The sequence below is a fragment of the Lactuca serriola genome, chromosome 2, assembly GCF_051521515.1.
Source record: "Lactuca serriola cultivar US96UC23 chromosome 2, Lser_US96UC23_V15, whole genome shotgun sequence".
NCBI lineage: Eukaryota > Viridiplantae > Streptophyta > Magnoliopsida > Asterales > Asteraceae > Lactuca > Lactuca serriola.
This window is the reverse complement of record NC_136409.1, coordinates 121,679,727-121,694,784: the sequence shown is the minus strand read 5'-3', so window position 1 is coordinate 121,694,784 and position 15,058 is coordinate 121,679,727.

Here is a 15,058-nt window from a genome sequence, read left to right as displayed (position 1 = left end):
CTTCACTTTTGGGCTAAAATATATATACATATAGTACATCTTATTGGACAAATATTATGCCCCTTTTATTTGATGCCCTGGGCTTAAGCCCAACTCGCCCATGTATTGGGCCGGGCCTGCTACTAGTTGTGAGTCATGAGTAAAATTATTAAAAGAGAATATCGGTTTAGTTCATTTTTGTGAGTCATGAGTAAAATTATTAAAAGAGAATATCGGTTCTTATATAATAGAAACTTAGGTAAGTCCAATAAAAACAAGATAAATTAGTTCAATCATGTTTGACCAACAGTAATTAAATTGAGTTTGATGACAATCTTGTACCTTAATTTCAGAATCCAATTACTTATAAATTCAAATCATATCCGCTTTTGTACAAAATTTAAAGTTTTCACTTTTCTAAACATATTCATGTGATTTGTGCTTTACCAAACTACCACCACCTAATTTCCATGTCATTCATATATTGCTTTTGAACATCACCCTAACGCACACGTAAAGGTACATTCTTGTACTTGAACTAATGTCGTCAAAATCTTAAAACTATAGCTATTTTTTTTTCTTTTCAAATCATAATGTTTCAATGGAGAAAAAGAAAATTGGATTCCCCAACAAATATTTGAAGTAATATTCAACATACAAACAAAAAAGATATTAGTTCATATCCATAACCTCAACACTATATATATATATATATATATATATATATATATATATATATATATATATATATATATATCAGACGTGGCTTACATCTCAGTGTTCATGACTCAAAGTTATTTATCATATTCAAGATCTGATATAACATTTTGGTAGTTATCGGATTTGTCAGAAACCATCAAGAAGAACTCATCAATGAGAGATTCCATATTTCTCATGTTATACATGATTACTACCATTAATGCAAATATTTTATGTTTATGAATAGCTATTATTCATGTTCAAAAATTTCTTGTTGAAACTAGCGCCAACTACTACTACATCAAGTTATGGTTCTTAAGTTGCTTCAAGTTCCATGTGCCTCCCACTTGATTTGTCATTAAAAGTTTATTTTTTGATAACTCAACTTTTTAGAGGAATAAGAGAACTTATTCTTGGCGGATTTGTATGATTAATCTAACCAACCTTATAGAGTATTTTTACAAATATGTAATTACTAGATTATGGGTTTAGAAGCTTTAGTCTAACTTAGGCTTCAAATCCTTAAAACATTAAGTAATATAAGGATGAAGCCTATCCATGCTAAATCTTATAAAGTGTTTTATATACTGATTACTTGGTGTTTATATTCAAGACACAAGTAATAGTGATTAAGGCATCATCCCAAAACAATAAAGGTAGATAATTTCCACCGATTAGAAAGTAAACCATATATAGTTATGTTCAATTCATCATTTAATATCACTAAGGATTTAAATGGTTCTACTTGCTTGCATCTCAACTTTATATTTAAAAACTTCGAAAAACGTTTCACAATTATTTTTTAAAATGAAGAATATAATTACAACTACTATACTTGTTAATAAAGTTGGTGTGTTATCTTGTTCCACACCTAGACATTCATTAGAAAAGAAGTCATACATCACAATGTATAATTCTTTAATAATTATTTTCTCTACGATTTAGTTAAAATCTCATTAGGAATCTTTTATATATAACAAACATTCACATATATCAAATAAACTACCTTATTTTCCTTCAAAAATCTATTTCTTGATGTTAGAATATGTGTATATAGTATGTATAATAAAGATAGCAATGTCTTAGATAAGCTTGATTCAAAACAATTTTAAGTCAAAAAGCGTTTACATATAGAACTTGTTATTTATAAAAAAATGATATTTACTTTATAATTCTATAAAGAGATCTAGTTCTCTAAAACAAAATTTAATCATTATAGAATATTAAGGTGATCGTTATGAAAAACGGTTAAGTAAATAAGAAATCATTTAACAAATTAATCGATATATATATATATATATATATATATATATATATATATATATATATATATACTATATGAGTATACTATATTTAAAAATAGACAGTTTGTTGATGATTTGAGACATTCTGAAAGTAATTATGAGTATATTATATTTAGTACACTGTACACTATATAAACACAAAATTACATATAATTGGTCTTTAATATATAGAGGTTCGCGGTGCTTTGACCGCCGAACACTGACCTATTTTTACTAATTGTTTCATTCTCCCCCGTTAACATAATTACGTATGGAAATTTAGCTTCTATAATCAGGGTATCTGTGAGAAGTTAGGGTTATTATTGTTTTGCTTGATCTCATACATGATCCTTCTAGAGTTTTCTTGTGTAGGCGAGTCGTGTGTGTGTGTGTGTGTGTGTATATATATATATATATATATATATATATATAAAGTTTGAATTGTCGATCAGTCAAATGATTCTATCTCATCCCACAACCAGACATGGGATATGGAATATGGCAGAGTCATCATTATAAGGTAATCCAATCCTATAAATACTTCTATTGTATTTATCTAACTAGAATGTAATACTAACACAGTTTCTTAGTTCACTTCGCTGAGAGAGATAACAGAAGTGTCATCGGACAGACACTTCTCGAGTAATGATACCCGACATGTATTATACATATCATTTAGGTTTAGAAAACCATGAAAAATTCCTACCATAATTTTCAAAGTTTCGTATTGTCGTAGGGTTAACTTACCTTGATCCCTTAAACATATTATTCCTCTAAAAGTAATCGTTTATAGTTGATGATCGTATTTAGTCTTAAATCGTTCTTTGGTTATACAATATTTTCTGTAACCTCATGACTGACTTCTAAGTTAGTAGGTAGTGTGTTACTTACCTGTTCTTTGGTCAGTTACGTATCGTTAATCATTATTTAGCATATTGGGGATTTTCACTTTTGTCTGTACAAAGCCTCAAATGGTGCGGTTTTTATGCTGGCATGATAATTATTGTAGAAAGACTAAATCAACAATAATTGGGTATTCTACGCACTTTCAAAGTCTATTACTTAGGCTTGGATCCTATCATTCAAAGTATGGGTAATGTTCTCCATTGGGAATGGTAAACCGTGTTCATACCTAGGTGTGTCCCTAAAAATTTAAGCATTGTTTGCTAACATTGTGAGGTCAATCTACTATCTCCATCCAAGCAAATAGAAATTGACACCTCATGTAGTTTTGATGGCTACTTGAGATAAATCTTTGTAAATTTTTCCATCATACTCGTTTTCTTTGTTCTACAGAAAGTAGGCTAACTTAGTCATTATGTCGACCTCTAATCAAATATTGTTGAAACCACTATTCATCTCAGATAACTTTGTTATGAAGTCCATTAAAATTTACTCCCACTTCCACTCAAGAATTCCATTTATTGGAGTAAACCTGAGGTTTTGTAACATCGTTGAACTGGAGCCTCCAGATTTGATTTGTAAGGTGTTCCATTCTATCATCTCTAAGCTTGATTATATTACATATTCCTCGTAAAGCTTCACTCTTGTTATGTTTCTCTTTTAGAAACTTGAGTTTATCTTCTTAATTCTACACGATAAGGTTGGAAAGGATAGTAATTGTTAGGTGATCGTACCCAACAAGGTATGGCTTGTTCTTTGTGGCTCAAGGCATATGTTTCCATGTTAGCATGGACCTTTTGCATTAATAAGCATCCTAATCCTTGATGAGACGTGTCGGTTATACAACAAAGTCTTCAATTCCTTTTGGAAGAGATAAGATTAGTGCGCTACAAATTATCGGTTTCAACTTTTTGGAATGTTGGTTCTTGCTTGCGTTCCCAGTTTGACTTTTCCCATTTGGTATCCATGTAGTTAGTGGTTTGGCTATCTTGGAGAAGTTCTTGGTGAACCTTCGATAGTATCCATCAAGCCCTAGGAATCGGTGCCCTTTTGTTGCCATCCTATAATTCCTAGATCTTGATTCTTTTATTTTCATAGGATTCATATGTGCTCTTTTGTTGTTAAAATTGTAGCATCCATATCATGGGAAGCATTCTTCACTTAATCCTCCATATGTGTTCAAATCTATCATTCCATGGGAAGAAGTATTTATTTATTCCTCTACATTTGATCAAATCCTTCAAAAGATTTCTTATAGTTTTCTTAATAGTTCTTTCTTCTCCAATAGAGTTCACTGATGAGGAGGCTTTTCTATTGATGTTATACTCGACAATAAGCTCCATAGTTCTTATTCTAGCTTCTGTATTTCACCCTGGGGTGGTATTTTCCTATAAGAATTAGCTTTAGTTCTTCCCAGGTTGTGGCATAATCTAAGTCAATGCCAATGACTCTCGTATAATCATTCCACCAAGCAAGAGATGCGCTCATGAAGATTCATATAGCAAACTTAACATTACAACCTTCTGCATAGGAATTGATGTGGAATATCGATTCCATTTTCTCGGTCCAAAGAGTTAACCCTATAACTCCTTCGTTGTCGTACAAAGATTTGGGTTGGTAGTTTAATAAATTTTTCATAAGTGCATACCCTTGCAATGTCATTATTACATCCATGTATAATGTTTCAAATTCTATCTTGTTCCTGGATGGTGTTCCTGTTGGTTTCGTATGTGGCCATAGTGTTAGCTACTTGTTGCTCGATCATTAGTTCAATTGTAGCAGCGTTAAGTGGTAGTTTCAGTGTTCAATGACCACTTGTGATTCATCACTTCGTCCTGTTACAATTTTTTTAAAGAGAAAATGAGTTGTGTGTTAATATCATTGTAATTATAAGTGATAATACTACAACTGTATCAAACATTATGAATTGACGTGGGGTTTGTCTAAGAATAGATTTATTATGAGCATAATGTGTACATAGTACCATAAGGGTTGAATCTATACATAGAATGAGTAAAAAGGAAATTATTAAGTATTGGACCACTACTCGATGTTTTGGAAACTAGACAAAACTTCCAACAACTTTCATGTTTTGTGTTTTTGCTGATTCTGCTATTTTTTACTTTGAAAATACCACAAAAGACGAAGGACAAGTATAGGTTCCCTACTCTTAAAATTGGATGGTTCAACCATAAGTTGGACAGTTCATAGCAGAAAAAATGTGTAACACTCGGTTTTGGATTTGCTTCATTATTCGGGGATCCGGCCCAATCACTAGTTGTCATGAGGCTTAGGGCCTTGGGGAAGGAAGGATTTGGACTTTTCGGATGTGGGTTTCATGGTTTAAGTGATCCAAGTGTTAAATGGTGTTTCCGGAGCCTAAGGGTATAATCGTAATTTGGTGACTCAGTCTTTTATGAACTTTGGGTTTTGTTCGACAGGTTTTAAGGCTATGGTGTGTTGTTAGAAACGTAGGGCTTCTCGCCACCTTTTCGTGGGTATAAGGTTCGTTGGAAACGAACCTAAGACGAGGAAATTATGGCAATTTGAAGTTATTGGCATAATTGGGCCCTAATGAAAAAAGAATGGCAAAGCAGTTCTATGCATGCATGGTAGATGAAACGCGCCTTGGTGAGTACACCGAGCGTATGTTGGGGGTATGCCCAACATAATGAGCAAAGTGTCAAAACCTAATTTTTAGGGTTTGGCCACTATTTAAACATCTCTATGAGATCAAGGCTCTTTCATTGCTTAGCCTCCAGTGACTTCTAGCCTCATTTCGGAAACCCTAACATCTCATTGAGTGTTTCAGTGATTTAAGTGTGTATTTTGGTGGGCTTTTGCTCATTTTCAAGGAAGTGGATCTTGGTGATCAAGCTTCGTGTAGCCTTGGGGTTATAGATCCAGAATCTTCGTACTCTTAGGAAGCTTTAGGAGGTAAAAAGTTCTTATCTTGACTTCTTCTTATTCTAGTTTGAGTTTAGTGCAAGATTAAGGGCTTTTATGGTGTATTAAGCTCTCCTTGTGAGTTTGAGCCACTCCGGGAGCTTGGAGTGATAGATCTTGCCTCTTCTGATGTTGTTAGCTCATAAAAATGATTGTTTGATATTTAAGATTGGTCCATGCATGTTCTAGTGGATTAGAATCGTTCTTAATGGATTAAGTTGGTTGTTGGGTCCCAATAAGTCATGCAAATGCATAAATCAAGACGACTCTTGTGTTTTTCTACAAAGCTAGTGGGAGCACAGTAACATTCCTAATGTTATATGTAGTCGACATATTATTTCATGGAATAAGGATCTATATACATAGATCATGGCAACTTAAAGGATTAAGTAAAATTGCATTACTTATAAAGCATTTTAAAGAGCTTAAGATAAAGGACTCTGAGAGAGTTATCTTGTAAAAAACCAATTGAAATAATTTTGAGCAAAATCCTAGTGCAAATGTTTTTGAACTAGATAATATGATTGTACTCCGTATGCTGATGCAATTGGATTAATCATATGTCTCATGGTTATGCATAAAAGCCAAATAAGTCGTATGCTTAGAGCATGTCGAATGATATCAGTATAATCCAAGAACAAGTCATTGTGTGACTTATAGGAATATTCTAAAGTACTTCCGAAAACTAGAGAAATATTCCTAGTCTACAGAGTATTTGAAAGAAAGCTATGTTTAAAGTTGTTACACATGTGCTAAATTTTCAAATAGATTAAGATGACTCTCAGTCACAATCGGGCGTGTCCTCGTTATGAATGAAGAGATAGTTACATGGATAGTGGTTCCATGTAGATTTTAATTACAGTTACACATCAGAGTTAGAGTACCCCGTGGTTTGGAGAACCAAGTACAAATATGCTTAATGTATAATTCATAATGACTATGAGTAATCCCATTACGCAATTATTGGTATCTAAGTCATATTCAAGCATCTAATTCATTCTCAATAGTTTTTCTTTATATATAAGTTATATATAAAACTGAAAATGATTGTATTCGCAAAGTTTATACAAATCAAGGTTGTCAAATCTACTTAACAGAGCTGCTTCATTAGCTAAAGCATGAAATTCAAGGTGGTGGTATAGGGCATTGTTGATACAAGTAGATGTATTTGATTGAAATTTAGTATTTGGATATTGGAACAGTACAAGGAACATATATTGTAATGAATGATATATTGGATATGAGTCTTTCATTAAATAGTTCTTGTGTTCTATATTAGCATGTTTAAATCCATGAATAACTAGGTTATTCTAAATGTCCATAGTCGTTCATAGTTGTGGGAGCATCTATGAAGTAATATGAGTGGATTGGTGGATTCTCATGGAGATGAGAATGGAAAAGAGTTTCTACCAACTTCATAGATACTTGATTAGGAGAATAAGTATTTGACTTGACCCGCATCAAAACCACTTTATGGATCGTAGTCAAGATTGATATTTTTGATCAAGGTTGTATCTTTCTAATCTTAGACATGAGATACATATTTGGGAATTGGGTTGTAGGAATTATTGTGCTTAGACATGGTTTAACGTTGTTTCGTAAAAAGCAATCATAAGGGCCGTCGTTGGGTACTACATGAACTGCATTGATGGGCATATGTAGTCAAGATGATCTTTGTATTCTTAGACATGAGATGCATATTTGGGACTTGAAGTGTAGGAATATGTTTGCTTTGACATGGTTTAACATTGTTTTATAAAAGGCAGTCATAAGGGCCATAGTTGGGTATGACATGAACTACATTGATGGGCGTATGTAGTCAAGATGAGATTTGTCCCTCTTATTCGTTGAGAGCATGACATCTAAGGCCTTAGTTAAAGTTGAACAGTAAATGAGATTGATCGCGATCCATATCTCATGCTCAACATGATGTCTGAGACATAGGAATAATTTGTTGGATTAGATGTCTAAGCCCATAACTATTATTGGTATGTACTCAACCCAAGAGTAGCATGGTCCATTTGGGTTGCACTTCACCGGAACAATTTGTATGGATAGTCTTTTGAGAATAGTATGTCTATGGTTTATTAATATATTATAAGTTATAATATATTAATATGAAATCATATTATTTAATTAGTATTGATCAAGAATTAATTTAGTAATCAAAAGGAACTAATTAAATATGGACTCTTTTATATATATATATATATATATATATATATATATATAATGGGCCAAGTTCACTTAGGATGGGCTAAGCTTACATGGATAGTCCATGGAGTTTTTAACCCATGGATCCTATGGAAATGAAAGGTCATGGGTATTGGGGTTTACATGAATGTAACCCTAATCCTCCATACTATATAAAGGGGTCTTTGGCACATGAAATGGCACTAGTGTGTGAGTGAACAAGAGTGGGCCAATTTCTAGTGTGATTACTATTCTCTCAAGTTTTCCAAGGTGTTTTGGTGATTTGTGATTCCACTTGAGGCATCCGCATTATTGGTGCTAGGCTCTTGAAGCTCCAAGGAATCAACCACAAGAAATGGTATGTCATCCCACTAAGTTTTATATTACAAGTACCCCATGGTATGTTAGTTAGGATGAGAACCTTGGAAAAATCATATTTGCATGTATAATAGAGAAAACATAGATCCAAGGTTTCTAGGGTTACATGTACACCATAGGAGTGTTAGAATGCTCAAAACCCTTCAATGGTATCAGAGACTAGGCTTATTTTCATTATACTTGATGCAAAATGCTTTAAAAAGTCAAAAAATTATTCACTGTTCAGTGGACTCGCCGAGTCAAGTGTAAACTCATCCAACTCGTCAAGTAGGCTCTTGCACTCGACGAGTAGGAAGCCCTGTGTGTATATTTTCGAGTTTTGCTGCTGGAAATGGACTAGAATCATTACCCTAAACTATTTTGGACTTATAAAACCTGTTTTTGTTGTGGTAATGATTATGCTAATCCATTTTCAATGGTTATTATCAGATTTTCAAGTTTTATATATGTTTATATGATTCTTGAAATTGTTGATATGAATGTTCATACTTCTGATTTTTAGTAGATCATAGGAATTATTTGCAAATTGTTTGTTAGTGTAATTCTTGATCTAAATGCCAATTAATGGACTCCATAACTTGTCCTCAAGTTATGGAATTCCAAAAGTCTTTTCTTTCTTTAAAACCATTAAAACTCATAAGTTATAGAAATGAAAAGTTTTTGAATAGTTTCAAAACTTGCCCTCAAGTTTTGGAATTTGTAAAGTCTCACACACACTTTAATTCCAAACCCTAGAGTTTTAAAAGTTAAAATTCAACCCTTATACTTTATGGTATTATAAGTTAATAATATATATATATATATGTATAAGAGCAAGTCAGTCTTACCGTTAGTAGGCCTCGTTCACGAAGCTGGTCTATAAGGGGGTATAAGGTTGTTTCCTATAAAATGGCAGCTTAATGGGTGTCCACTCTCACCCACCGCTTCCATGACTGGTGGAGGGTTGTTAGTCGAACGGGTAGCACAAGGACTATAATTCTCATTATAAGTATAATGATAAATATAAAGTAACTAAACCTTTTATAAATTCCCAATCTTAGTTACTTTAGGAAAATGTGAAGATGGTCCTAACCCATGAAAGTACACTTTGTACCTTACCAAGTCGTTGGTGGAGTGTGTGTGGGTAACCGGCACACTAACATGGACTAGTAAGAGTGGCAAAGGGTGACTTAATGTTTATCATAGATCGGTGGAGCGCGTGTGAGTAACCAGCACATTGATTAGGTGATAAAATTAAGGGTAACAAGTTAATTTGCATGGTTATTCACACTTTGTTTGTAATCCTCGGCATCCCAGTCACAAACTTGAGAGGGAACAATCGAGATTTAAACATGCCATTGAAAAGTTCAATGAATCTCAAAAGATTTAGGAGTTTCAATCCAATTAAAACCTAATGCATATTTTGTTTTTCATAGTGGAAATTGGTAAACCGTCATTCGCCTACCTTCAAATATTTTGTAGCTTGGATTAAGGCAACCCTCTTCCAAGTTATAAAATGTTGTGTTGGGTTCTAGCCTTAATATTTCATATTGGGTGTTCTATTAAGGACTTAAATCAAATAACTTGAAATTTCTCCCATTGTAGATGTCTGGTTCAGAAAATTAGGTCTTCCCAAATCCCTTGGAACAAGCTTTCCTAATGAAGATGATGTCCCGCGATTGGATCATGGAAATCATACTTCTCTTCCTCCACCTCCTCCAATTATTCTCCCTGACCCACAAGCTAAAAGACTTGAAAAATTCAAGGTCACTCAAGCCCTACTTGCAATGAAACATGAAGATGGAAGGCCTGTGTGTTCTCACGTCTTGGAAATGAAGTCACATATAGACAGGCTAAGAGTGTTGGGTGTCAAAGTCTCAAGGAAGTTGGTTGTTGGCTAGGTTCTTCAATCACTTCCTGAGTCGTATAGTGAGTTCATTAAGGACTACTATGTGACAGACCACGACATGACCCTTATTGATCTTACTTATTTGCTTGTTGATGCTAAGTCAGAAATGTTTTGGCGCATAGGAAAAGTAAATTTGGGTGGAAGATCTACCTCTCAAACTTCCATGGACATTGACAATGGTAACATTGGAAGTCCGCAAAAGTTTTCTCTACCCAATGGAAAGGGATTGGCCATTGTCAACCCGGTTGACCAAATGGTAGAGAGAAAGGCTAAGTCTGTGATAGTCTCGTGTACCATTCTCAAAGAGTCTGTATGTTTTTACTGTCAAGAGAAGGGACATTAGAAGCGAAGCTGCCCTGACCACCTGAAAGACCTACAAGAAAGTGGAGACAAAATGTTTGACTCTGCTTCAAGTAAGTATATTATCTAACTCTGTTAAGTTTCTAATTGTTGATTCTTAATATATGATGTGACTAGGTTGCATTTTGATGTTTTGCAGGATCAAGCAAAGGGAAGGAAGCTTAAAATAAGAGTATGCTGAATCTAATCACGAAGATGGATTTCAATCGCATGGTTCGAAGATCGGATTTTTGAGCTACTACTTAGGAGTTATGATATATTGCTAGGAAATGTGTAATAGCATAGTTTTCACTTGTAAGTGCATTTTAAGGAAAAGTTTTTCTGCATTTTATAAATAAATAAAATTTTGTTTTGTTTTATTTTATATCTCCTTGCAATGACATTAATGAAAAATTGATGTTTGTATGTTTCTAGCAATATTGGAAATATGAATTTGATTCTTTCATTTGTGGTAGTGTCTAAATTTACCAAATAAGGAAAGATTCTCATCACCCAAGTTTCAATTGAACAGGAACTTGGAACCATGCAAGTTGTATTGTGTGATGAATGAGAATCTTCACCTTTGGAAAATTAAGACTAATTCCTTGTTCACATGTATATGTGAGTCAAGTGAAGGACTAAGGGATCGAGTATACATTCTTGTGCACTAGTCAAGTCCACCACAAAGATTGATAAGACTAGTCGACATGATTTACTTAAGTTTAGTAAATATGGTTATACTTACAAGTTTAAATATAATTCTGAAACATTGGAAAAGTTTCAATGTATGGCAAAACGAATGAGAAGAATCAAATTAGGCAGAAAGTGAGAAAGATAAAAGTTTCTCAAATCTGAAAAGATGGGAGAGTACTTTAGTATCATGTTTTATGATCATCTTAATGATTAAGAAACCATATCACAATTGATCCTCTAAGGACTTCTTAGTGAATTCCTATGGCTAAGAAGATGAACCATGAATTGTTGAAATGGTTAAATCAAGAAGATGAGTCATACTTCGTTCCAAAACAATTCTTAGAGTCATACTCCAAGATTGTAACTTGAGTGACATATCTTAAAGAAGGTTTATAACACTTTTCAAATATAGAGTAAAATGTTTTCTACTCTTGTACATTTGAAATTGGTAAGTTGTGATGTTTTGGAAAAAACAAAGACCAACTAAGGCCAATTGTGTGAAGTGTTTGTCTTGATAAGAATCCGCACTATCTCTTGAATATTTGTTTGTCAAGGAATGGTTCTTGGCAAGAGAGTCTTATATGTAAAGAGGACAATGGGAGTCTTAAAGATCCTGAAAGAGTTTCAAGAACAAATCAAGAATAAAACCTGTAGATTATCACTAGCACATGACTTGAGGTTTATAACCTATCATACTGACATAATTCTTGTTTCTATGTCCATTCCGGTTAAAGTTGACTATGCATGTGAGTTCTATGAGTTCTCAGTTGCTTGTATAACAAATTGGAAGACATGGTAGGCCCTTGTGCTACCAGGTGGCAAGAAATTAAGATTGAACAAGTTCAGTCCATATGAATTTGTCACTAACCTTGTCTTGTGATTATGGTTTTGACAAATTGACATGTATAGGAACACATACACCATAAAATCTAAGCGTCATTAGGTTTCTATCCAATTCATGAAAATGATGGTGAGGAAACGCTTTCGCTAAATAGATTTTAAGTAGATAACAATTGTGATATTTGCATTCTCAAAGTCGTTAGTGGAGCGTGTGAGGTTAACCGGAACACTAACATGGACTTGTGAGAAATGGAAAAAGTCTAAACAATTGAGACTATGATTACGACATCCCTTTTCATAGTTCTAAAATTGTTTAGACACACATGTGAGCTGTCTAAGAAAAGGTGTATGATTTTGATAGAGTCTTATCAAAGCATCTCGTATCAGAAATATGAACTTTGGTAAGAAAGTCAGTAAAGTATTGATTTCTAGAAGTCCAGTTGTTTTCTGGATACATGTCAAAGCTAGTGGGAGCATAAGTGTTATGATAATAATTATCATGTTAGTGGGAGCATAATTATTATGTTTAGTGTAGCAAGTTAGCAATGTTAATTATAGAAAACAAAAGGGTTTCAATTAGTGAAGTTGTGGGGGTTGAAAAGTTGTTTGCTATAATTAAGGGAGAGGAAATTATTCTTCATTCCAATTCTAAAAGCTTAGATTGTGAGTTTTTAATCAAATTTAGTCATAATTACATTCTTTGCGTTCTAAAATTCGATTATGATTACAGCATCCCTTTTCATAATCTGAATTATGAGAACATAACAAATAGAAATAGAAATGTTATAGCAAAAGACTAGTCTAGTATCATGTCTTTATGTGAGACATCATGAATCGCGTTCAGTATGCTTCAGATATAGGATCGATTACATGTGCTGTAATATTCATTTGTTCTAAATTTTTCCAAATGCCTAGGGCATTAAGGGGGAAAAGGTACTTGAACTGGATATGACTAAAATGATTAAGCAATTGTCGAGGACAATACACTACAAGAAAAATACCCTTTAATGATGCGCAAACAATGACACTCGCTGATTTACGATACGTATTTTTGTGTGCCCTTAAAAATAATGTCAGCCTTCCAAAATTTGAAGGATAGAGGACACATATTTTTGTGCGCCCTAAAATTAATGTCTAATAAAAAAACACGGAGGGCACCTCTCATAAAGAGTGTGTCCTCTACAAATGTCACTTTATAATTTTTACTAAACGTGCGTTTCTGGGACTCATGTAAGGGGGAAAATGAAATCCGCCAAAATTTTGAACACCCACTTCCTCTTGCTCTGTACTCTCTACACCTGCTAGATCAACTTCATTCTCTCCCTTCCTTCTCTCTGCAAACCCCTTCCTCTATGATCGACTTTCACTTCCTTTTCTGTGCAAACCCTAACCAAACATAACACATTTGCAATGGTAATATCTCCTTTCACAAAATAGACCATTGACCGAAGAACTAGGGCTTTTGATGAATCGGACATCACCAACAACGATAGCTACCCATCACAATTTGCGTTGGGGATATAGGTACATCCTTCTATTGCACCGCCATTTCCTCCTCCAGATTCAATTGCATGTAAGCATCTGAAAATGGCGTTTGGGATTCAGTAGAAGTTGAATTAGGGTTTTCAGTTTCTTTCACGCGTTAACATATGCTTATCATAGTATCAACGCGCAGCGCATCAGGTTTTCCGCTCATCCCCACTCAGTTATCTGATATCAGTAAGTAATTCATACGTTCAATTTTATATGTCTTGTCTTCGTATCTGGTTATGTCCAAAACATTGAAGGGGATGCTTGGTTGTATCGTTGTTGTATATGGAAACCTTGATTGCTTAGCTTGAGATCAGTACCCACTCACCTAATATGAGTTTTGGTGAATCATATCCATATCAAATCTATTTTTATTGCATGTTTTGATGTGGTTATACTTTCTGAGTTCTCTTAATTTGAAGTTGAGAGAACCATGATTATTGTTTCTAGATGTCGTGAATTGTGGTTTGCTTCAGGATCGGGTAATTCTTATTTTGAGTTATACTAGATGTTACTATGGCATTCCAGTGTATAGAGTCACTTTATTTGGACATTTACAGACACGCAACTATCATATCTTATATGTAGTGTCCTAATATTTGGAAAATAGCAATTACAATAACCTCAGTTATATGCCAAGAGCATAATTAAGAAGTCCCAAAACCAAAATGATTAATAATCTACCTAGTCAACTAAAATACAACTAGAAATTTCAAAAGGGTGCTATTAAATCAACCAAATTTCATGTCATTTTAAATTAAATCCAAATTTCATTTTTCAACTATGCTAAAATCTGATCATTAAATCTCGATATAAATAATTGGGTTCAATAAGATTGTAGGGATTTTCAGTTAATAGTTACTCCCTAATGTAACATTATGCCATAACAGTGTTAGCTGCAATCAGAAATGCACGTCCCATCAGGAATGTCTTCTCAGGTAATGCCTTTATTTTGAGTTTCTTTGATTGATTTATCTATTTTTCTACATATTGACTGTAGAGGAAACTGTAAGAATTTGAGTAAAAGAAATCTAATATCAATAATTTAACAGAAGTTAGGAGGATAAAATGAAAAAAAATAAAAAAAAATATAGGAAAGGAAACATTACCGTGTGTAGATAGAAGTTTACTTAGTTAATGAAAATGGTGATATCTCTTTGCAAGCCTGCATTAAAAGACCTGACACAAAGAAACCTAAAGTTTTAAGCTAAATAAAGTACTTGTTAATTTGCAGATTTGAATTTCATATAAGTGACAATCAACCTCCTCAATTATCGAAAACCAAAATCCTTATTAGAATAGAGATCACTACAAATGTTTTTTTTAAATAATAACCAATTTTTTGCATAAAACATAATCACATACCTTCCCTTTGGATTGTTTCCTT